We start from the raw sequence: 23,446 nt of genomic DNA on the forward strand, positions 1-23,446 counted from the left end.
AAGAGACGCACACGCATTTTGTGTGTACTCTCTTGGTGTGACTCAAGGTAATATACACAATCCTCTCTGGATGTGACGCAGGCTAATATTCACAGTTATATCTTAGTGTGGCACCGGTTAATATTCACAGTTCTGTCTCTGTGGCACAGGCTAATATTCAAAGTTCTGTATCAGTGTGGCACAGGCTAATTTTCACAGTTCTATCTTAGTGTGGCATAGGCTAATATAACATTTGGATGACATGTTCCAAAATAAATGTATGGCATTTGTGGGAAAATGTATTAAATGGTTTAAAAGAATTAAGAGAAATTTAAAAAATAAATTGCCAACTGCTCTCATTTATTTTCTCGTAGAGGAAAGGGTGCTTCCATTAAACACCTGGGCATAAAGCGTCACAGATATTGCTTATTTTTGGTTTGGTATACATCTGTCCAATAGTTTTTAACCAATTTGATGGGGAAGGGAGTGCCCTGGGTCAAAGAATGTTGTATATATATCCTATGGTGCATTGCAGCAGTGAAACTATAACCCAAGAGAGAGGGTATGCCCGGACGTGAGTCCCTTGCTTGCTGCGCCATAGGGAACCAAGCTGCACCTCACCGAGGAGGCCCAGCAAGGCCAAAACATGTCTTGGGCTGTGTGTGGATCGGTGTATAGGGGACCTGGCCTAACAGTTCGGGCTGGGCTGCTGCCGTTGGTGGCAGTACATGACTGGTTTGCATATGGCTGGACCCTTTTGCAATGGCGCAGATGGGATAAAAAACAGTGGTGTGGAAGGTTGCCCAGAGCAGTGCCTTTGGTTCAGATTTGTTCAAAACCTTCCACCCATCACTTTTTTGGTTGTGCATTGCTGCAGTGGATCATTTCAGAAGTGAACACAGCTATTTGATTTTGGCTTGAAGCAAGTGTTTTCCGTGGGAATGCCAGGGGAAACAGAAAAAGCAAAGTGCACAAAATGAGATTTGGAAGGGGAATGGGATGGCTGCCCAATATGGTAGAGGTAGGGAGGGGGAAAGATGACCACATGTGTAGTGGGCGAGTTTTGGATCGGTTGGGGAGCCCGGTTTGTGAGAGAACATTTTTGACTTGCTGCGGGAATCTCTCGGATTGCTCTGGAAACATCTCAAGATGTGCTCGGAAAAAAATGGTTGATTGGAAATGGCAAGTAAAACAGGATAGTAGGAGAAGGTTAGGGCAGATTCACACAACATTGGGCCTAATGAGGGACCTAGAAAGCAGTGGGGGAGAAAGTAAGAGTGGTGTTGAGCATGGGGAAGACGTTTATATTGTTTATCATTTTGGCATTGCCATAGCAATCAGCAATTGATCCACCACCACAGGAATGATTACCACAGTATTAGCAAGTGACACTGATATGATCGCTGTTTGTTAACACCAGCATTTCCCAGGGAAAAATGCAGTGGAAATAGAGGAAGAGGGGAAAAAATGAGGGACTCGCTCAATGCTCAGTGAACCGATTGTTTCAACGTGGACAGTGGGCATGTCTGAAGGCTAGTAAGCTACTCGGCAGTGGATATGGACCATGGGCATAGACGAGGAGAAGATATAGCCTAACAAACCCCTTGAAATCAGTGAAAAACAGAGTTAATCCAATCTATTCCAGGATAAAGCAGAACATCCAGTGGGTGTGGAAACTGACGACATCCTCAGGGTCCACCCCTTGTAGGTGTCAATCAAGTTGTTATTTTGTATCTCATTGTTGACCCCGTCTGTGATCTCATGCATGTGATCATGGGCTAAGCAACAGGGGTTGCTCAGAATTAAGATGCTTGTCGCTTCCCACACCTGCTGGATCTTTCTGGTTTTGTTGTCATAAATCAAATAATCCTCACTTTTTTAACTAAAGTACATTTCTATGTAAAATTCTAAATACGTTGTCACTTTCCAACTGATATGATATGGCATTTAAATTGCACCTATACACAAGTGTTTTGAGGCGCGACGAGGCAAGGGAGGGGAACAAAGGGAGGACGGACAACGATCCTACTAGGCCAGGTGTCATTCAGATCGTGCAAGTGCGTGGGAAAAGAGCAGGGACAGTGTTGTGATGGGAAATATGATAACAATAAGTAAATGGCCAGCAAGTAGCAAGTGCAACGGTAGGTGCAGGCACCAGGTGTCAAGGGCTGGTAGGGAGACTGCAGGGATACAGAAACAGTCCCCAAGTGCAGGGGTTGCCAGGTGGGCAGTGCAGGTGTGTTGCGCTGGCGAGAGAAGGACCTGGGCCTGAGATCGGAGGGTGTTCAGGTAGCCAGTGCAGTTCAGGTTACAGCCAGGAGATCAGCAGAGGAGGAGAAAAAGCAGAAGCAAAGAGAAAGGTTTTGAGGTGCTTTCGGAACCGGAGATGGTTCTCCTCAAGTTTGAGGCAGGCAGGGAGGATGTTCCAGAGGGAGGCACCAGCCGAAGAAAGAGATCTACCACCAACTTGTTGCTTGGCGAAGCGACTGACCCTGAGGGAGTTAGAGGCGGATGAGCGAAGAGCTCGAGAAGGAAGATATTTAGGAAGGAAGAGAGTGTTTGTCTTCGTAGATGGCTCACTTCATTGCTTGTTGGGAACATGACAGAATGATGCCTTCCCTCGCCCTTCGCTCCTTACTAAGTAAGACTGCGGATTGGAGCTATGTTTTGCCCATTATACCAAGAGAGAGAGGGGTGACGTAAGTGGATTTCTTTTCACAAGGGAAGTGACATCTAGCTGCGTCACACTCTCACTGTCAGGGTGACCTGCCAGCTGTATTTCCACTGAATGTTTCAGTCTTCGGCCAGTCAAATTCTGAAGAGACTTACTAGAGAAAGTAGTAAGAAGTAGGGATTACAACAAATTGTTTACAGGAATAAATACTCTTAAAATTCCAGTAAAGGTTTATAATCGCTAAATGACACTGTGGCGCTGTGCTGACACAACTTGGTTCTGTTTATTATGGTCACAAAATAACTGTGAAAAAAGATAATCCAGCAGTTAAAAACTGTCTTTTGCATGTCAAACGCCCACTGACAGAATAAGCTCATTAATCTTACATGGTTCCTTGGCACGGAGAGAACTAGAACACTTAAAAACTCTCTACAGAGCGAGCAATAGGTTGTATAACTCTGCAGCAGAGCTGCTCCTGACCAACCAGGACAGTGCATCCGAAAAAAGACTAAACCTGTCACCGACAGCTGCTCCCCTCGGAACACGCCTGTCACGTGTCTTCAGCTGCGTGCAGAGGGGTATTCAAAAACATGTATTGGTCTATTCAGTGGGAGAACCTTTGAATTATAATAGATATTTTTTTTTTATTCTGAGTATCTTAGAAAGTGATAGAAAACGGACTGAAGACAGAGTTTGCAACAAAAACAATGACACATGATTAGATATGATTTGACATTCATAACGCGCCTATACACAGGAGTTTCAAGGCGCAATGCTATTTGTTTATTATTTTAATTCATAGAGCGAATCATTTCTCGGGCCATGCCAGCGCATTTATAATGTAAGACAAGTGTAGATGGAAACCTCTTTCCTTAACTTGCCTTTGTCTTAGAATCTAAATGAATTGCCTGACCAAATACGAAAGACAACATGTGCAGACTGGCCCCAGGATCATAATAGAGCAAGCAAGCAGCTACTGGTAGAACTCTAATCAGAGGCTGTTTGCTATTGTAGAGGATCTGCCAGCAGGGTTGTCCAGCTCTAAGCCTCGAGTAGGGAAACACTTTAGATGTTCAGGGCGTCCACATTAATTCACTTGAGTTCATAAATGCTTCATTCAGCACAAATGTCCTTAGAATACACTTAATAATACAGCACACTAGAAATACATATAATACATGACCAGAAGATGAAAAGAATATAAAGAAAAAGCATTTCAGGTCCCATTAAACATTCCCATATATAGCAGGTGTGTTTCTTTGAGGGGTTTGGATTGTGTGTGGGATGGGGGCACAGGGATGTGGTTTGTGGGGAGCGGGGCAGACCAGCAGAGAACATAGCACCACTGCTTCTTTTCGTGCACTCCGACCACTGCATTCATCATGTACTAGAAAGTATTGTAAAGAAGACACAATACAAAAGTAACTAATGAAAAGTGCATTAAAATGAAAAATAATAAAAAGAGATCGGTACAATTAAGAACCACTGGTCAGTCGTCGGATCAAATGGTTCCTACGAGACAATGGGCCTCATTACGAATGTGGTGGCCACGGTATGAACAGTGCCGGTAAGGCACCGGCACCGTTCATACCGGGCCGCCACATTACGAGTTCTGCCACGGGTGCCGCTCCGCACGCCTGGCCAGACCAGGTCGGAATGGCATGTGATTGCCCATTCGCGGGACCCGGAGCCGGACCCGAGTTTGGAGGTAGCCATGCCCTTATTAAGGGCATGGCTACCTCCAACCTCGTAATGAGGCCCAATGCCCGGTGAATAAACCTTGCCACAAATATACATCTTTAGAATTCTCAGTTGTTTGGCACACCAACAAAGCTTCCGCTGCTCGATGCACACGAGCCTTCGTTAGGAGCGGTGCAGGAAACAGTCTCCTTACGTTTTCAAATAAATCACAGAATAGCAAAAAATGCTAAATGGTTTCAGCACCGGTGTCACATAGCAGGCATATTTCAAAGACCTTGAGGGTGCCAGCCCTGATTTCCATAAAGAGGGTTCTTGCCTATGCTGGGGATATAAAATGAAGGTATTGCTCAAATCCCTGATCACTTTTCAAACCAAAATAGTTCAGCCCTACTTTTAGTCGTAGAGTTTACCAGATGTTCTCACATAACCCAATTGGCTGCCAATTTCACCTCATTCTTACTATTTTTAGTAAAGCTCATCAGGTTTAACCACAAACTGCTCATGTCCAGAGCACTGAGCTGCTGTTTAACATGTTTGACCCACGGGCGGGAGCACCCTCATTAATATTCATGAGATACATTTGAATATACAGATTCTGAATGTATGCACATTTATTTCATGAATATTAATGAGGCACATCTTGCAAAGCCGCCAGGTTTGCAGCCCTCGTGGTCTGGAGTTGGACACTCAGCTAAAGCACAATTCATATGACAATTTCACACGCCATTGGCAACTGTACCCACCGTGCGGAAGAGTCAGGGTGGTGATGCATAGCAACAATGAATCCCATTCTGCCAGGGTGGGTGGGAGTGAGGCCATCCATGAACACCAGGGAAGAGGGCCATTCATGTGTATTGTCCTCCATGCTGCTAACCAGGTGAAAAGGTTTCTGCGGGGCACAGGAGGAGTCTGCTGTGTTGCCCTCCGGTGAGGGACCCAGCCAGTAGCCCCTGCAAACGGTGTAGGAGGGTTCCTCAGAGAACCTCCCGACCTGTGTAGAACTCAGCCGCTGCAAAACCTCTTGTAGAACTGAGCAGATTTCCCTAGGCTTTTTCTGGCTCCTAAATGCCAAATCAGCAAAATGGTCCAGTGGATGAAGATAGCTGCATTAGAACTGCTCAGCAGCACATATAGACTGTGCATTTCTATCCATTCACCACATGTTTCTGATGTCATCTTTCTCCAGTGCCAAGAGTGTATACACCTGCCTGTTTATTTAGACCGATTTGACAAGAGACTAGTGTTCTCACCTGCAAATCCTCAAACAAGAATGATACACATGTGTATGATATCACATGAGTATATGGGGTGTTTCTAGCCATTGGAACCTCCTACAAGCTGTATTTCCATCAATGAAAATGTAGGGATTCAATTATAATGGCATGTTCAGGAGGCTAAGCCCTTGAGTCATATCACACAGGATGTTTCCTGTTTATTTGGGGCTATTAGATGGTGCTTATGAGCAAACGATTGTATTTGAGTACAGATAGGGAAAAATGGCATATGAGGATGGACACAAAGCCTGTAGGTATTGTTGGGTTATTTGTCCACCCATTCACTGTCCATGGCCTTGCTGATACCTATGGCCATTTCCACCCAGTTCCTGCCCCTCCCCGCCCAAAATACCTCCTCATGGGAACTCTTTGAGCTTGCTTTAATCACGCCTTACCACCAAACCTTTCACTTGAAGTGCCTGCCTGTGTTTTTTCAAATCACTCTTCTGAGAGTTAATGGTCCTCATTACAAGGTTGCCGGGATCCTGGCGGTACTGCCAGCATACCGGCAACCTGTCACACTGTTACCGGCACTCAGTCCAGCATAATTACCACCGGATTATGAGTGCCGGTAAGGGCTGTAAATCCCCCTTCCACGATTTGCCGGTATTACTGGCTATTTATGCCAGTGGGGTGGCAGAATTACCTCCAGCTCTTGGCCGAATGTGATTCCGCCTTCCCCACCGACAAAAATGTACTATGCCGGTTTGATAACATGCCGGTAAATGGAATTAACAGCACCTTTTTACCATACCGGCAAGGTCATAATGAGGCACAATGACTTAAATGGAGCATTAAAGCAGTACATGTGCTACTGGTGTAATAAAAATGTGCTAACCATTTCTGCCTTGAACCACTCGATGTATAAGCATTATGCATGGCCTTCACTCAAGCTGAGGTATTTGCACCATTGTGCACCTGCTACCGTGCATGGGCAGTTAATACCACTATGGAAGTGCCTGGCAAGAGCCTTTCCCATGCCTAAACAAAAGCCCAAACTGTTGGCATTGCCAATGCTTGTTTTACCTTCTCCTGTGTTCCTAAAGGACCTGACGACTTTGAGTGTCTCATAGAATCCTAGTGACTCCTTTGCCTCCTACTCAGCGCATATTTGAATCTGAAATAGCCAGTGCCATGCCACTTGGTCTGCTACCTAAACGGGTATTTGTGGGGGCAAGGCCCTTGGTTGCAGAGGGGGAAGTCCATTTGAACCCCTCCAACACCTAACAAAGGAGGCAAGTCTGGGTTTTGGCTGTTATGCTCCGTTACCTGCTTTCAGACATCCCACATCACCGACTGCCTCAAACTCTGTCTGGAATTCAACCATCTCTCTCCTGCCAGCTGTACCCAAATATATGTCTGCATCCTGCCCGTAGCTGTTTCCATGACAACAGCCCCCCCCCCGCCCTTTCTGGCTGCTTGTGTGAATTGCCTACCACCTGCTGCAATTTCAACCACACTGCACACACAAGCCCAGTCTGTCATAATACAGACATGCTTCACTCTGGGGCAGACGCCATTTTATTCAGTCGCAGGTCCTGTGCTCTGAGTTACACTTAGTTATTATATGAAAAGGAACTGCTGAACCTTGTAAGACCATCTGTTACCTGTCGTGTGGTTGCTAGGAAACTCTTGCAGAGCGTTTGGTGAATCCTGAACATCCAAAGGCGTCACCAAATCTCATAACAATATTAGGGAGGGAGACAATCACACCCAGCCCGACTATCCTTTTTAAATAGTTGTGTGTAGTGTCGACTAAATGCTGATAGAAACTAGAAAACACCCGGAGGCCTCTGTCGATAGGGAAAGAACAGCACACGTAGGACTTGAACGTTATAAAGAGATTAGAAATTAAACTGGCTGTGACCCACGTGCACCGTTCAATTATAAAATTCAGGTTTTTACCTTATTTTAAATGTAACAGAGCCTCAGTGAGACTCTTTTGCAATTTTAATGCCACGCTGCAAACCAATCATACATTGCCCCTTTTTTAGTTGTGTCTAGTAGGTGTGCTAAAGTGCCATCTATATCTGAAACTATTGCATTGGAGTACAGTGAGGTGGGGGGTGGATATGAGTAGGGACACACAGCCTGTGGGTGTTGTTTGGATATTTACCAAGCCATTCACTGATTATTGGCATGCGGCTTCTTATGGTAATTTCTAACCACTACCTCTCCAGCCAAAACACATCCTCTGGGGATCTCTTTGAGCTAGCCTTATCAAGCTGTAAGATCAAATTTAGTCTTGCAAGTCGATTCCAGTGCTATTACACAGCAGTCTTCAGTGAGATATTAGCTTAATTGCAGCTATAAACCCACTACTGGTGTAATACAAAACCTGTTAGTGAATTGCATTCAACCACTTGGTGTATAAACAGTACTCAGGTCCTTGAATGAAATCATGCTAAATACAACCATTGCCAAAGCCAACAGTTTTACTTTGTGTACAGGTATTAAACATGCATTTCCCAGGCACTGCTTTCATGTGCCATAGTATATAGGAGGAAACCCGGTAGACAACTGTCTAACAACCAGTTGGCAGAGTCTGTTCAGTCTAGATCCAGGTGGATCAGTAGCAATTTATAAATGGGAGACAGAACTAAGGGAACAGGTTCTTGTCACTCATAATTACTGCTTTCATGTGGCCTGGTACCTTAACTGTTTGCAACGGTTACCATCTAATGTTACCACGTAATGAGCATTTATACCCATACAAAAGCTAACACTGTTGGCCTTACCAAGGCTTGCTTCAGCTGCAGGTATGTCTCCATTCACTAAGACAGCTCAATAACCTGTTAAAGCAATGTAGCCATTGCATATGGGAACTGGGCTTGCTACTGGAGCAGTGATAAGATCCTGGACCTATTGTCGGGTAAGGAAATGGTACGTCCCTTTCTACTAGTCCCGAGCAGAAGGGAGGGTAATGTTTCATGCCAGCAAAGAAAGTGACACTTCTTTCAAAGGATTGTTATGCTGAATTGCAATTTCACCCGTTAATACAAAATGTCTGATTAAGTGTTGGTCACAATTCTTGAATGGCATCCTTCTGCCAAAAGATGGTGGCTTTGCTGCCTGTGATTCTGCATTTAAAAACTGCTTGTGTTGAGTGTTAGTTCATAGCGGGGAAGGAAGAAGCAGAAACCATTGCCTGTGTGCTTTTATGGGTTCTCCTGTGGTCGTACGGGTGGGGTTGAGGATTCCCGGGCATGTTATTCATAAGGGCGGTCTCAAGGTTACACGGGTAGCCTTGGTGGAATGGAGTGAGGTGTTGATGGTCAGGCGTAGAGTGGCAGCCTATGATAGACTTGTGGGGTGTCTATGGACAGGAGTAAAATGGGACTCACCATTTAGAATGAGAGACTGTGTGGGTTGTCGGATGGGATGTGTATGTAGTGCAAAATGTTGAAAGACGTAGGGCCTCATCAGAAGTTGGACGGTATCCTGGCGGTAATTCTGCTGTGTAACAACCAACATAATATTAGTTACTGTGGTATTCCCGCCAGATCACAAGTGGCGGTCGGCAGTGAAGGGCTCATTTTTTTTTTTGGGCCATGGGCTTGTATTGGGGTTTTACGGTGCAGTTATTGCGGCGGTAATTGCTCTGCAGCAATTGCCCCGAAAATGGTAACAAAGTCGGCACATTCACTGCCAGCTCAGAGCTGGGGGTGAATACTCCGACTTTCTCCCATACTCGTGATTGGGCACAGCGGTTATGCAGCAGTAACGCTACTACCGCTACTTCTTTACTGCACCGCCCAACTTCTGATGAGGCTCTTAGCAGTGGCACGTTATTAGGGGAGGAGGAGATGGCTGAGTGGTGGGGGTATGTGGCCAGAGGTTGCGTTAGGTGTGCTCGCCGCAAGCCTGCTTTGCTTCTGGAGGAAGTATTGAGATGGAGAGGGCGAAGGATAGCAAAGTTTGGATACCTGAGCATTCCACATGGCCAGTGGAGCAGAAGACCAGACGGCCTTGTTACCCACTCGTTCTGCTCTGTTTCCAGGCACCATGACGATATTCTAATATCTGGCACATTTTCTTATCTGGCATCCTTGATTCCCAAAGGGTGCCATTAAAAATAAGTTCTTCTGTTCTTTGTGGGCCCAGCATATTTCTATTACCATCAAACTAGAAAGGCCCACACCACCAGTGAAATTGACAAATGCTCTGTCTTGAACGTTTTACAGATACAAAATAGATGTGATTTTTGTTGTGCCCGAGAAGAGAGACTACGCTATTTGAAATACACTATCTGTAGCAACTAGATATCTGATAAGTGATCAATATATTGTTACATACAATTGCTTTAAATAGATGTATACGCATCAAGTGATGCATACATTTCAATATCATTGCATAAATAATGTTATTAATATATCATATCATTTGTTTGCAGTTCTACCAAAGGATCAGCGGCTTAAGTGAAAAAAGAAGACTGGTGTTAAACAGCATCCCTGAAAGAGAGAGGAGGGACATGCTCTAAAGATTTGGAAAAGCGAAACATAGCGGGGAAAAAGGTAATTTTAGAGAAATGTTATCGCCTATTTTCACTTCAGTATGGCACACTCGATCATTCAGCCCAGCTAGCTTCAGCAGCCTGTTTGCTCACATTGGGCCCAATTTACGGAACTATTTGCACAGTGCAAAGTCACTTTTCAGCAGTGCAAATTCACGTTGAACCCTGCAAATAATTCCATACATCGGGCCCATTGTGTCGAAGTAGTAGGCGCCCATGAACAGAAGTTTGGCTGGTATAACTTTCTGTGTCACAGGCATTATATGATCTTTAATTATATTTGCGATCTTCAATATGTTAACTGTATATCATTTCAAACCTCACAACATAGAGGGCCTGATTCATGGAAAAGTGCGCATTTCTTATGCAATCGCTGCGTGCCAAAAACAAAGCTGCGCAAGCCAGCACGCAGGAAAAAATGCACGCCCCGCTTATTCATGGAATTTTCTTGCGCAAAGTAACCGTATTCGCAAGTCACGCCGGGAATTCCCCAACACGCTCCCACACAAAGCATAAACAGCCAGAACAGCTACCTTTGCATGCTCACCCAGATGCAAATACAAGCACCCTTCAAATAGTGTGTGGGGTTGCCCGCATGCAGGCCTGCATCTCAGGGACCCAGTATAGGGTCCCCCATAACTGTTGCCGGCACCCTGAACGCATGCGCATCATACTTCGTAACTCGGGTTAATCTCAGAAAATGTGCATGTAAACCATTCTTGCACTCTGCTACACTGCGTATGCACAACCCTAAGTTAGATCAGAGAACTGGTTGCCTAAATGCACCCCTACATACAACATGAACACCCACCTCTGCGCTGCGATTCCTATGCACAAGTGTCTTAACGCCTGCCTTTGGGTGATGTAGAGATCTAGGAATTTGCATGAATATTTCTATGCCGAGAGGTTGAGCAGGTGGTTCCATTACTACGTGTTGCTTGACACAATTGTGGGCGTGCGAGGGACTGCCTGCAGGCTGTCCCTCATAACACCCACTTTTTCGCATGCTCTTCCCCATTGTCTTTTTTCCGCCCCTTCCCAGCCCACTGCTCAAGCCACGCCCATGCTCTGTGTGGTATCTTGCGCAAGGAGGTCGACGGCTCACAGAGACGTGCCAAGCCTGCGTGAACTCCACAAATCGATGAATGGGATTTTGAATGCAATTTGAATGCAATTTGGCGCACACGTTCCCTTTTTCCGGTGCAAATAATTCCATGAATCAGTCCCAGAGTCGTTAAGTAAGACGCATAACATACACTTTGTGTTAGGCAATCGCTCCTTTCAAAAGCCTAACAATGTAGAATCATATTAGAATAAACCAAAGTCCTTTTGTCACAATAAACAGGTAAGGCTCAATGAATAACAACAAAAACAGTATATTTTAGATGAAATAAAATGCCGGAAAAAAGAAAAAGTGACATATAGAAAGTGTAGGCCTGTTGTCTACAAGCTTCCTAAATGGTGACACATATACAGCAACAATGTTGTCACCAGTTCACTCGTCATAAGTATGTATTTATTTAGTTCATTTAAGTAATTTTATACAGTTAAAAGTAACGACAACAGGAGGCCACTACAAGCCATTTCGGCATATACCCTGCAAGCAGCAAGGGAAGAGTGGAGAGTGGTATGCCGCATTGTAAGTATTGTGGCATTTTTGCTGTGCGCGCGAGTAAGGGGTTCCGGGGATGCAGAAAGGAGCCATGTCAGCTGGAAGCTAGATGACCCGGTGTTCGGTTATCAATATGCACATTGTTATTTTGGTACCCTTTTAATTTGCAAGAGTGCTCAGCTACATTTTGGGTCGGTCGGTCTAGCAAAGCATTGAAGAAGTCGGTCTTCAGTGTTACCTGAGCATCTGATGGTTTGGTTTCTTGTCATTTCAGGTATGGAGCTTAATTTCTGTTCCCACAAAGGACTAGATATTCTGGATATGAAGGTCTTTTACTCCTGGAGCTCAACACGTGTCGCAAAGTATGCCTTTGGTTTCAGTGGAAGCTGGTGTTTGGTTTTAGACATGGTGTAACCAGTGACAGATTTAAGGCAAAGGGCTCAGTGGGCAGCACCTGACAAAAGGCCTGAGGTGGGCAGGTCATGGAGGCTGAGCTTAGGATGGGCTGGGGTAATTGTGGTCACGAGTGCACAAGGGCAAACTTTAGGGACAAAAGCTATTTTTTTTTATAAAGTTGTCTTTATTACAGTTACCTAGGGGTCTGACTAACTGGAAACAGCTGGGCCTCGTCAGCACTGCAGACTTTGCTATCAACACTATCTTTTACTGTGTGCTGTTGCTGCCTAAAAAGGACTTTGTAAGCCCCAAATTCTAACAAAGCAGCATGAGCGTACAACATATTTACATCTTCTCCATTGTTAGGTCATCTTGTTTCATACAGAGTACATTTATTCACTTAAGGATTCCAATTTGTGTGATCAAATCAGAGCGAGATTACAGTATTTGCCCTGGATCACACACTTGATCTAAACAGTGAAGCAGAGATTTTAACCCACTAAGCAATATAAGCACTGGACCACACACATTCCAGGTTTCACTTCGTACAAATGTGTAAGGTTAGAATTTCAAAGCACATAATTCTGTTTTATAGAGTTTACTTAAAAAAATTGCTGCTAGTCCCTGCTCCTATCTATTTTGTGTACCTATACTTCATGATTTTATAGATTTATTTATTAGCTGTTTTTCAATTTATAATCAAGTTGATCATTCTTAGCACTGCTTTACTTACTTCTTTAACTGCATTGCATCATCTAGATTTGGAATTAATTTGACCTGTGTAAACTCTTCTACTTAGTCAATCTTTTTGCTGGTTGTGGCATGTAACTACATTTCCCAAGATTCTTGTAATCCCAGCACGCATTTCTACAGCCCCAAGGCGCGTTCGCGCCGGCGCGTTCGCGACTAGCCAGTTAGTGCTGGTATTTAAGCTTCTCCACACTTAGTCTCTCTCATTGCTGCTAGTCCCTGATCTATCTATTTTATTGTGTAGCTATAGTTCATGATTTCAAATATTCATTTATTAGCTGTTTTTAAACTTATAATCGAGTTAATGGTTCTTAGCACTGCTTTACATCTTTAACTGCATTGCATCATCTAGATTTGGAATTCATTTGATTTAGGAAATCGTTTTGCTGGTTGTGGCGTGGAACTACATTTCCCAAGATTCTTGTAGTGCCAGAATGCATTTTTACAACCCCCTCGTGCGTCCACGCCGGTGCGTTCGCAACTAGCCGGTTAGTGCTGGTTTGTGTCTGGTGCCTGGACGTGCTGCCGGTCTCTGGGGCTCATTTCCCCCTGCCCTGTAAGTATCCTCCTGACATCTGCTTTCAAGGCACCCATCCACTATGTCACATATGGATCTAATCTCATGTATTCAGAGATAGGCTCGTAACTCCACAAAATGACGATTTGTATGTGGCCTCTCCATTAGAGCTTCCTTCCCATGGCCCTCTCCATAACGATTTTCTTCCATGTTGCCCCACTTAATAATACCTGCTTTTGACCACACAACCAATTCTTTAGCCATCACCCTTTTGGGTGTAAATGCTCTGAATATGACGCTTACTGATTCTGTTGATTTCTCCCACATGCCCTGTGCCATACACTCTGATACCTGTACTTCCCATACTACCAATGCAGTGATTGAACCCGCACAACCAGCTTCTGTTGGGTCTCACAGTGTTTGTATACCTACTGCTGGTTCTTCGCTTCAAATTGCTCTACTTAACACTCGCTCCCTTCGATCCCACGCAGCTTAGATTGAGGATCTCCTTACAGTCACAAGCCCTGACCTTATGGCTATTACTGAGCCCTGGCTCAATGAAGGCACCCCTGAAGCCCTACTTGCCACCCCCAATGGCTGTAATTTTTAGGATGATCACAAAGATAGTCATGGGGGTAGGGTAGACCTACTCTATAATAAATAATTACACTGTCCCCTGGTCCTCCTGAGGCTCCTGATGACTGTGAAAGCCTTATAATGAAATTAAAGATCTCAGAGAATATTTCAGTCTCTATTGTTATTATCTACAGGCCTCCTAGACTTATGCCACTCTTTGAAGAACAACTTATCAGCCTCTTGAATAAAATCACCAAGACCAACTCCCTGGTTTTGGTGCTGGGTGATTTTAATTATTGGGCTGACTCCCCATCTGACACTGACACTACCTCCCTATTGGGCGCCATTGGGGCCAATGGAGTTATGCAGTGGGCATCTGACCTCCTCACATAAATGGGCATACCCTTGATTGGGTCCTTTCCCATCATGTAATGGTCTCCAATCTTATCATTTCCCCCTGTATGTGGTCGTATCACCATCTTCTCACTCTATGTGTTGATATCCCACGGCCCCCGGTTAGACTTGATACAAACCCCAGACCAATTATATGAACCAGAAACTGGAAAAGAGTCTCTTCCGATAAACTATCTTCCAATCTAAGTGTTCAGCTGGGTGCTATTGATAGGTTTCTGAATGCAGATGATCTAGACTGTTATCTTACAGCCACACTGGAAGGAGCTTTTAACTCTACAGCCCCTGTAAAAAGTTGTTGTGTAAAAAGTGAAACACATGAAAAATGCTGGTTTAGCGACAGCATCCTTCATCTTAGACACCTGCAATGGGCTTCTGAACGCCATTGGCTTAATAACCCCACTACGTCTACTCCGAGTACTTACAAACATTTGGTCAAACAGGTTAAGGAAGCCATTATAAAAGCAAAATCTGCGGCATATGATACCAGGATTCTACAAATGAAATATAGCTCTAAAGAGCTATTTGCCATCTTAAAAGAACTCAAGCGCAAACATTCATCCACCGCTGGCGCAGTAAAGAACAGTAACTGGTGTCAATCTATCCACAACATCTGTGCAGATAAGGTTTCCTCTCATCAGAATGCAATACAGCTAAGCTCATTCAGGGTCAACCAGCACTTCTCATTCTATTGGACATTTCCTCTGCATTGGATCTTGAGGACCATAGTATTTTGGTGGATAGATTGCAATCTATAATTGGCTGCTCCAGTCTGGCCTCTCTCTGGATTGCCTCTTTTCTCGGCCCTCGTAACACCAGAGTCTGTACAGTGGAGGCTTGTTCTAGGCCTGCTCCTATTACTTGTGGCATCCTTGAGGGGTCTTGCATTTCACCCTCCATATTTAATGTTTATATCATCCCACATTTGAGACTGTTAGAGGGCCTGGGTGTCCAATTTACAAATTATGCAGATGACACTCAGGTCGTCATGAAACTCACAGGCCGGTATGTACAGGATCTCGCTGACCTCAACAACATTCATAATGCAACACCAAAAGACCCAATCTCTGATTGTGGCTTCCTGTCCCAAACTTAAATCCTTACCTCAGGAATACGCTAGCTTCACAATTCTTAATGCCGTTATTCCGGTAGCCAAAAAAGTGAATACTCTCCGAGTCATTCTGGACGCGGAGCTAACTATGAACCAACAGGTTTCCCAGATTCAGAGTACCTGTGGTTTTGTCAATAAACTTCTCAGTAACATACAGCCCTTTGTGTCACATGAGAATGCACCCACCCTAGCCTCCGCTCTCATTAGCTCTCGTTTGGATTATTGTAATAGTCTCCTGAGTGGTTGTTCTCAGACTAATCGAGCCCATCTTCAGAGATCCCAAAACAGTGCAGTTTGTGGCATTATGGTTCTTTCTAGATGAATGCACATCACCACTTCCATGAGGGAAATTCATTGGGTTCCAGTGAAGCACAGAGTTACCCACAAGCTTCTTACTCTGACCCATAAGTGTGTTCTCAACACCGCCCCTAAATATCTCACTGACCGCCTCCTACACTATGCTCCATCTCGTACCCTCTGATCTCAGAACCAACTAAGAATTGTGCTGCCTCGCTTTAGGTTGGCTAAGGTGGGCAGCCGTCCCTTTGATGTCTTGAGTTCGTCTGCCTGGAACGTACTTCCGAATTCCCTTAGAGCTGTCACAATGACCACTGAGTTCAAAAAAAGGTTGAAGACATTTCTCTTCAACCTCCCCCCTGACTCTCCTGATTGATTTTTGTGCTATGATGCCCTTCTCTTTTGCATACTTTCCTGGCCATCTTCCCTTATACCTGCCGTTTGTTTTGTGTGTGCCTTGAGGCCTTCGGGCGTGTGGCGCGGTATATAAAAATTCAAATAAATAAATAAAAACACAAATTGTAGAAACCCGAAATCATGTAAATCCTTATATAAACATGTTAAGCTACAAGAATACTGCAATTTAATTTTTCACATCCTGAAAGAACATTTAACCATCGACATAAAGCAAACCACCCTCCCCAACCATGCTAGTAGACATCATGGATATAACACATCTTTAAGTAAGGGGACTTTATTCTATTCATGTGAACTAATGTTGAAATTGGCACATGTTTTCTAGTTAATTGTTGCCGGGTTGGCTATTTCCATTGGAAACGTCATGTGCATCACGCATAAGAAAGGGTTTACTGATGGCAAAGGAAATGGGTTTGCAAGGTCATTAAGCCGGTTCGATAGCCGGTTCGATAGCACAGTGAGTAGAGCGCTTGCTTTGACATCGGTGTAGACGTAGGGCAGGGCCAAACTCAGCCTTTCATCCTTCCGAGGTCGATAAATGAGAACCACACACCGTGGGTAATAATAAGCAGCGCTCAGATACCCGAAGGTTCATAGCGCTATATAAAGGCTAAATGATTATTATTATTAAGGGGTGCCGACTGCAAGCCCATGCTACGCACAAGTGCTTGTTGCATGGACCTGTGCTCATTCTAAATTCACCTTGTTTTTCGTAACATTTTAAAGTAAAGGTACGCTCTTTAAAATGAAAATGAACTTGTGCTACAGTACTAATGGTTTGTGTTGCACTTTCACCTCTGCAGTGAGTATAGGAGCAAACATTATAAACAAACATTTAATTATCAAAGGATTGCCGTTCAAACTAGCCCAGAATTCCCCAACCGGCACACTCCCTGTAATTTTGCACACAAATGGATTTTGAGTAACCAAACTGCGGGAAATACTCAGTCTGGCAACCCTGCTCACACATGCACACCTCTCCCGTAGCCATGCGTGAGAGGGCACTCTGCTCCTGTTTTTTGATTGGACTTCTGGGACTTGTAGTTTTCCTACATTTCAAATGGGAAAGAAAAACACAATTCCCAGAATCCAAAGGGGAGACAAAAACAGGACTGGATGGCCTTATGCATTGCCATGAGAAAACCGAGAGTTTGCACAACCTGATGAACTCATATCACTCCTTATGAACACCTGTCCATCCACCCTTCACTTCCATCACTTACATACCCACAGCTCAGCATCCAACATTCATCACATCCACTCGAAACATCATCCCTCGAAAACACCCTGTCAAACATCTTTGCTTGACACTCTTGGCAGACATTCACACAACATGCCTCAGCCATCCATCCACTCGCACGTCTACACACTCACCCGTTTACAGTACAGGCAGCCAGGTAGAATGGGCTCGCAGGCATGGCCCACGAGAAGGCCCCATGAGCGCTGCTGCTGCTGCCAGCCTGCTGTGTACATCCAGCGACTGGGAAGGAAGGAAGGGAAGGGAAGGGGAGGGGAGGGGCTGGGCCCCGTCTGCCTGTCGACCGATAAATCCACCCCTGGGTGTAGCACACACTTAGTAGCCATCCTTGGCCTTTGGAAATGATGCTGAGCAAAATAAACGTGAGACAAGCACATTGAATGAATATAAAGTGTGCTCATTGGCTCCTTGGATAGGCCAACACAAAGTCCATTGACTACATCCATATGTGCCATATTATGATTTCTGTTGTTCTACAATTATTTTCCGAAGTCAATGTCAATCCTTCAGAGGGGAAATACAGTTACCATTGAATTTTGCCTCCAGTCTCCTCTTTTTAGGTCATGCACACCACTACTTCATGCAAGACATACGAGCTTCTTCCACTTGATACTGAATTTGGTTGGGGACTCTGTGATCCATAGAAGGTTCATCATTCATCTTCCTTCAGCTATAGGCAGTATTTTTGTCATTCTGATATATTTGAGCTGTATTCTGCGGTGTTGGATTATAGATAAAATATTTATTATATTGAGCACTGGGCGAATGATGGTTTAGCTTGGGCCATACTATCCAGTTTGATAATTTGTAGTGGCCAATTGTCATTTGGTCAATGGTGTTGAATGAATATTTCATAAAGTTGATTGGCTCTACAGATGCATTCATCCAGTCACTGCATTGCATTTTCATTATCATCTTCTGAGACCAACCCGAGAGAACAGAGACGAGAGATATGAGCTCCTGCCTAGTTTTCAGTTTGATTGTCCTTCTGTCCAGCAGAAGACCCAGGGTTCCCAATGGGGTCCATGTCCCTTTCTCGGCGGAAAAGCTATAATGCGCCCCGGTCAGAATTCCAGGTCGAATGGAGGAGCTGCCCTCTACCTTGGGCGTGTGTCTTGCATGTGGGTCGACCTTTCCCTACTCATCCCGCAGCACCCGGCCGGGTCCTGATCTCTACCTGGAGGGAAAAGCTGAAACTCACCATGGCCAGAGCTCCAGGATGGCTGAGGGTCCTGCCCCCTCCCTTGAGTGCCTGCCGCATATGTGGGTCCACCGTTCCCCGGCCCAGCAGCGGTCCCACAGTGCCCCGGCAGGGTCCCTGTCCCTCCATGGAAGGGAAATCTCTATCACTCCCCGGCCAGATCTCCAGGATGGCCAAGGGTACTTTCACCTGCCTTTGGGTGCCTGCTTGGTACTTGGATCAACCATCCCCCTGCTCAGTGTTCGACCCGGGGTGACCCAGCAAGGTCCCTGTCCCTTCCTGGAGGAAAAAGCTCTATCCCTCCATGGTTAGAGCTCCAGGATGGTTGGGGGTGCTGCCCCCTCCATCGTGCACCTGCTTCATATGTGAGTCAACTGTACCCATGCCCAGCAGTGGTTCTAGGGCACCCCCAGGTTTGCTGTCCCTCCCTGAAGGGAAAAGCTCTAAAGCATCCGCCAGAGCTGCAAGATGGCCAGAGGTGCTGCCTTCTCCCTTGGGCACCTGCCTCACATGTGGGATGACTGTCCCTTGCCCAGTCGCAGACCAGCAGCATTGCTGTCCCTCCCTGGAGGCAAACACTCTAACGTGCCGCTGCAAGAGCTCCAGGAGAGCCTGGGGTGCTGCCTCCTCCCTTGGGTGCCTGCCTCGCATGTGGGTTGACCGTCCTCCTGCCCAGCAATGGTCCCTGGGCACAACCAGTGGGGTCCCCTTAGCTCCCTAGACAGAAACATTCTATCGCTCACTGGCCACAGCTCCAGGATGGCCAGGGGTGCTTTCCCTCCCTTGGGTGCCTGCCTCACATGAGGGTTGACCACCCCCTGGACAGCGGTGCCAAGCCTTTGCCCCATCTCCACTGAGCAGGTTTCTCCAGCAGGTCGGAATGACCATTCCATGGGGTGCCAGCCCCTTGTCTCCCCACCAGTGGTTGCATGTGGAAAATCCCTCCTACTTTAAGCTGGGTCCAGCCTCTCCCTCTCACCAGCCTGCCATGGCGGAGCACGCTGGGCTGCCGGTGCCCTGGTCCTGGGTATGGCTCTGAGGGTATGAAGGTCAGCCCAAGGCTACCTGGTTCGATCTAAATGAAGGGTCACACAGAACATAATTGCTTCTGGAAAGACCAACAAATAAGGAGGAGAGCAGCGAAGAACAGAATTATGCATTGGACTGTCTTCATTTTGAAAGGGATCTGCTTCACAAAAGTATTGGCCCCTTCAAGTCGATCAGTAGATGAACATTTCCCAAGGGCTTGGGGACAAGAAATACAATTGAGTAACGTCCAGTTCACTCTTCCAGTGGCTGAACATCTCAAATGGCACTCTTCAGACACATAATCCTCAGTTCCTCCATGAGAGCTGCTTGTTTCCCTGAGCCTCATGGTAGAGAGTTGGTCAGACCCCTGTGCCCGGTGGTGGTTCCATGAAGTCCAGCTGATATCCGTCTCGGATCATGAGAGAGCTCAAGGTTCTGAGAAATCCCTCACATACTGGTGGTAACAGAGGGGCGGTCTTGTCCTTCATGACCGGTTTCAGTAGCAGGCTTACTGAGGGGTGTATTTTCAAATCCAAGAGCCTATGGGGCCGATTCATGGAACCAACGTGAGCCGAAAATCTAGGCGCAAGCATGCGCAAGCGGAAAAAAACAGGCGCACGCGCACGCGTGCGATTCATGGAAGTCCCTGCGCGTGTTCACCGCGGGATGTGCGCCAAACCCGTGCATGGCGCACAAGTCACTGCAACATCGCGAAAGGCGTGCGCGACGGTGCGCGACGCGCACAGTGAAAGCGCACAACCTCAGCGCACACAGCAGAAAGTGGGCGGGACATGGGGCGTAACGCGCGGAATGGGGAACAACACGCGAAAATAAGGGCGTAACTGGGGATGCACTGCACGGAAGCAGAGGTAACGCCCACACGCACACGAACCACACGTATTCATGGAATGGAATAGGGCAAACCCACGCACAGCCAAAGCCGCGCACAAGCTGAAACACGTCCGCCACACGAAGGCAGGCGGTAGAGTCCCAGTGCATCAAAAAAGTGGCGCCGCGGGAAGTAAAATACGCGATTGAGCGGGGTACGTGTATTCCGGGTGTGTGCGGGAAGTGACACACGCGATTGAGCGGGGTACGTGTATTCCGGGGGTGCGCGGGAAGTTCCACACGCGATTTGGCCGGGTACGTGGATTCCAGGGGTGCGCGGGAAGTTCCACACGCGATTTGGCCGGGTACGTGGATTTCGGGGGTGCGCGGGAAGTTCCACACGCGATTTGGCCGGGTACGTGGATTCCAGGGGTGTGCGGGAAGTTCCACACGCGATTTGGCCGGGTACGTGGATTTCAGGGGTGCGCGGGAAGTTCCACACGCGAGTTGGCCGGGTACGTGGATTTCAGGGGTGCGCGGGAAGTTCCACACGCGATTGAGCGGGGTACGTGTATTTCGGGGGTGCGCGGGAAGTTCCACACGCGATTGAGCGGGGTACGTGTATTTCGGGGGTGCGCGGGAAGTTCCACACGCGATTTGGCCGGGTACGTGGATTCCAGGGGTGCGCGGGAAGTTCCACACGCGATTTGGGCGGGTACGTGTATTTCGGGGGTGCGCGGGAAGTTCCACACGCGATTTGGCCGGGTACGTGGATTCCAGGGGTGCGCGGGAAGTTCCACACGCGATTTGGCCGGGTACGTGGATTCCAGGGGTGCGCGGGAAGTTCCACACGCGATTTGGCCGGGTATGTGGATTTCGGGGGTGCGCGGGAAGTTCCACACGCGATTTGGCCGGGTACGTGGATTCCAGGGGTGCGCGGGAAGTTCCACACGCGATTTGGCCGGGTACGTGGATTTCAGGGGTGCGCGGGAAGTTCCACACGCGAGTTGGCCGGGTACGTGGATTTCAGGGGTGCGCGGGAAGTTCCACACGCGATTGAGCGGGGTACGTGTATTTCGGGGGTGCGCGGGAAGTTCCACACGCGATTGAGCGGGGTACGTGTATTTCAGGGGTGCGCGGGAAGTTCCACATGCGATTGAGCGGGGTACGTGTATTCCGGGGGTGCGCGGGGAGCAGCACACGTGAATTGCACGTGTGGGTCCTCCCAGGTGTACCCTCTACACCCTCCACGGCCCCTGCAGGTGGCTCACACCACAGGGGCCTACCCAGCACATGTCCTGCAGGCACCCCATCCACCATGGCCATGCCCACCAGCCAACCCACATATCAACTAGCACTACTGCCCACCAACGCATGTCCCCCTGCACCCCCAGCCACCAGGGGCAGCCTCCAGCAGGCCCCCACCCATGTCTCCCCCCACCCCCACCCCCCACCAGTGCAGGGGCAGCCTCAAACAGGCCCCCACTCATGTCCCCCTGCACCCCCACCCCCTAGCATCCAGGGGCACCCTCCACCAGGCCCCCACTCATGTCTCCCACCACCCCCACCCCCCAGCATCCAGGGGCACCCTCCACCAGGCCCCCACTCATGTCCCCCTGCACCCCCACCCCCTAGCATCCAGGGGCACCCTCCACCAGGCCCCCACTCATGTCTCCCACCACCCCCACCCCCCAGCATCCAGGGGCACCCTCCACCAGGCCCCCACTCATGTCCCCCTGCACCCCCACCCCCTAGCATCCAGGGGCACCCTCCACCTGGCCCCCACTCATGTCTCCCACCACCCCCACCCCCCAGCATCCAGGGGCACCCTCCACCAGGCCCCCACCCATGTCTCCCCCCACCCCCACCCCCCACCAGTGCAGGGGCAGCCTCAAACAGGCCCCCACTCATGTCCCCCTGCACCCCCACCCCCTAGCATCCAGGGGCACCCTCCACCTGGCCCCCACTCATGTCTCCCACCACCCCCACCCCCCAGCATCCAGGGGCACCCTCCACCAGGCCCCCACTCATGTCCCCCTGCACCCCCACCCCCTAGCATCCAGGGGCACCCTCCACCTGGCACCCACACATGTCTCCCACCACCCCCACCCCCCAGCAGTGCAGGGGCACCCTCCACCAGGCCCCCACACATGTCCCCCTGCACCCTCACCCCCCAGCATCCAGGGGCACCCTCCACCAGACCCCCACTCATGTCACCCATCACCCCCACCCACCAGCAGTGCAGGGCACCCTCCACCAGGCCCCCACACATGTCTCCCACCACCCCCACCCCCCAGCAGTGCAGGGGCACCCTCCACCTGGCACCCACACATGTCTCCCACCACCCCCACCCCCCAGCAGTGCAGGGGCACCCTCCACCAGGCCCCCACACATGTCCCCCTGCACCCTCACCCCCCAGCATCCAGGGGCACCCTCCACCAGACCCCCACTCATGTCACCCATCACCCCCACCCACCAGCAGTGCAGGGCACCCTCCACCAGGCCCCCACACATGTCTCCCACCACCCCCACCCCCCAGCAGTGCAGGGCACCCTCCACCAGGCCCCCACACATGTCTCCCACCACCCCCACCCCCCAGCAGTGCAGGGGCACCCTCCACCTGGCACCCACACATGTCTCCCACCACCCCCACCCCCCAGCAGTGCAGGGGCACCCTCCACCTGGCACCCACACATGTCTCCCACCCCCCCACCCCCCAGCAGTGCAGGGGCACCCTCCACCAGGCCCCCACACATGTCCCCCTGCACCCTCACCCCCCAGCATCCAGGGGCACCCTCCACCAGACCCCCACTCATGTCACCCATCACCCCCACCCACCAGCAGTGCAGGGCACCCTCCACCAGGCCCCCACACATGTCTCCCACCACCCCCACCCCCCAGC

At 48.3% G+C, this 23,446-nt stretch overlaps 1 protein-coding gene across 1 annotated transcript in view; it reads left to right on the top strand.

Moving 5' to 3' along the window:
• LOC138513460 (potassium voltage-gated channel subfamily A member 2-like) overlaps positions 1–23,446 on the top strand; it is a 663,909-nt gene that overhangs the window by 409,450 nt on the left and 231,013 nt on the right. The window contains exon 2 of the mRNA XM_069628328.1: positions 10,022–10,142. The gene's annotated coding sequence lies outside the window, so the exon portion shown is untranslated. The remainder of the gene's footprint in view (positions 1–10,021; positions 10,143–23,446) is intronic.

The sequence above is a fragment of the Ambystoma mexicanum genome, chromosome 12 (genome assembly GCF_040938575.1).
Source record: "Ambystoma mexicanum isolate Mex_15411 chromosome 12, UKY_AmexF1_1, whole genome shotgun sequence".
NCBI classification, from domain to species: Eukaryota; Metazoa; Chordata; class Amphibia; order Caudata; family Ambystomatidae; genus Ambystoma; species Ambystoma mexicanum.